Source organism: Babylonia areolata, chromosome 5, assembly GCF_041734735.1.
Source record: "Babylonia areolata isolate BAREFJ2019XMU chromosome 5, ASM4173473v1, whole genome shotgun sequence".
In the NCBI taxonomy this organism is placed as follows: Eukaryota; Metazoa; Mollusca; class Gastropoda; order Neogastropoda; family Buccinidae; genus Babylonia; species Babylonia areolata.
The window spans coordinates 18477353-18479852 of NC_134880.1; the positions used below are offsets into that span (position 1 = coordinate 18477353).

Below are 2500 nucleotides of genomic sequence, written 5' to 3' on the forward strand. Positions count from 1 at the left end.
TCATGAATATTCCCTTTTAAACACAGTTTACAAGAACTCGTCGTGTGATAATTGCCACAGAAAAAAAGGCGGATTGCGAAAAAGGCGGATAGCGACAGTTTTTCTCATGAATATTGCCTTTTAAACACAGTTTACAAGACTCGTCGTGTGATAATTGCCACAGAAAAAAGGCAGAGGCGTGGGTGGATGTGACAGTTTTTTTTTTTTTTTTTTTTTCATAAATATTCCCTTTTTAAACACAGTTTACAAGAACACGTTGTATGATAATTACCACAGAAGAAGGCGGATAGCGACATATTTTCTCATAAATATTCCCTTTTAAACACAGTTTACAAGAACTCGTCGTGTGATAATTGCCACAGAAAAACAAAAAAAGTGGGGAATGGGGTGGGGTGGGCTGAGTGGTGGTGGGGGTGGTGGGGGGTGTTGCAACAGATTTTCTCATACATATTCCCTTTAAACACAGTTCACAAGAACTCGTCGTGTGATAATTGCCGCAAAAAAGGGGAGTTGCGACAGTTTTTCTCATGAATATTCCCTTTTAAATACAGTTTACAAGAACATGATAATTGCCGCAGAAAAAGGCGGATAGCGACAGTTTTTCTCATAGATATTCCCTTTAAACACAGTTTACAAGAATTCGTCGTGTGATAATTGCCACAGAAAAAGGCGGGGGCGTGGGTGGATGTGACAGTTGTTTTTTTTTGTTTTTTGTTTGTTTTTTTCATAAATATTCCCTTTTAAACACAGTTTACAAGAACTCGTCGTGTGATAATTGCCACAGAAAAACAATTGATAATTGCCGCAGAAAAAGGCTGATAGCGACAGTTTTTCTCATAGATATTCCCTTTAAACACAGTTTACAAGAACTCGTCGTGTGATAATTGCCACAGAAAAACAAAAAAAGGGGGGAGTGGGGATGGGGTGAGGTGGGTGGGGGGTGAGGGGGTTGCGACAGATTTTCTCATACATTAATATTACCTTCAAACACAGTTACAAGAACTCGTCGTGTGATAAATGCCACAGAAAAACGAAAAGACAAAAAAGGGGAATATGGTGGTGGGGTGGGGAGGGGGTAGGGGTTGCGACAGATTTTCTCATAGATATTCCCTTGTAAACATACATATAACCTTTAAACACAGTTACAAGAACTCGTCGTGTGATAATTGCCGCTAAAAGGGGGGCTACGACAGTTTTTCTCATGAATATTCCCTTTCAAACACAGTTTACAAGAACACTTCGTGTAATAATTGCCACAGAAAAAGGTGAGGGCGTGGGTGGATCTGACAGTTTTTCTCAAAGATATTCCCTTCTTAACACAGTTTACAAGAACACGTCGTGTGATAACGGCCACAGAAAAAGGCAGGTTGCGGCAGTCCCCGGTGATAATTACAACCAACTCCCCTGCTGATAATTCGCCCCAGAAAATGAACACTCTCTCCTGATGATTACCCCCCCACACACACACACACACACACACACACACACACACCCAGAGAAAGAGGGCGTTCCCTGGGGATGATTATTCTAGATTCCCTGTTGATAATTTCCCTAGAAAAGACAAAAACTGTATTTCCTGTTGGTACCTTGAATTCTTGTTGATAATATTACCCAAGTAAAGGAAAACATTCCCTGCTGATGATTACCCTACAGAAAGGATAACATTGCCTGTTAATAATATTACCCCCACAAAAAGGAGAACAGTCTATGTTGATAACCCCCCCATGAAAAGGAAGAAATACCCTATTGATAAGAAAATAATGGAATTATGTTTTGAAAAGGAGGAATTTCCTGATGACAATTACCGAGAAAATGATAACATTTCATGTTAATGATTACCCCACAAAGAGATGAAGGTGCATGTTGCTGATTACATCTGAAAAGGAAAACAACCGCTGTTGATAGTTACCCCAGAACACGATAACATTCACCGTTCCTAATTATCACAGACAAGGACAGCATTCCCTGTTGATGATTACCCCCACAAAAAGGATAACAGTCACTGTTGGTTACCGCACCTGAAAAGCATGGCATTCTCTGTTGATAATTATCCCAGAAAAATAATAAGATAGCACACTGTGTTGATAATTACACCTGAAAAGGATAATACTCCCTCTTCCTGATTACCCAACAAAAGAATAAGAATTATCGTGTTGATAATAACTCCTTAAAAGAGGGACATTCCTTGTTGATAGTTAACCAAGAAAAGCTTGGTATTCCCTGTTTATGATTACTCCAGAAAATGAGGACATTCCCTTTCATAATTTTATGTGTAACGGGACTAGAAATCTGAGTTCATCTTTCCTGCCCTATATCACTATTTAACACTCATTACATAAATACGGTGCAGAATTTGGACTAATTAAAAAAAATCATAATTACATGCATTTTATACTATCACTACCATCTTCACGTGCCATGTCATTTAGATGCCACTGAGCAAAACGCACATGCATGCGCGTGCATGCGTTAGAATAAGATCATCTGGCCGAATTTAAAG

General features: G+C 39.2%; 1 protein-coding gene across 1 annotated transcript in view; it reads right to left on the minus strand.

The window, feature by feature from the left end:
• LOC143282406 (opioid-binding protein/cell adhesion molecule homolog) overlaps nucleotides 1-2500 on the minus strand; it is a 279886-nt gene that overhangs the window by 30191 nt on the left and 247195 nt on the right. The gene's annotated exons all lie outside the window — the stretch shown is intronic.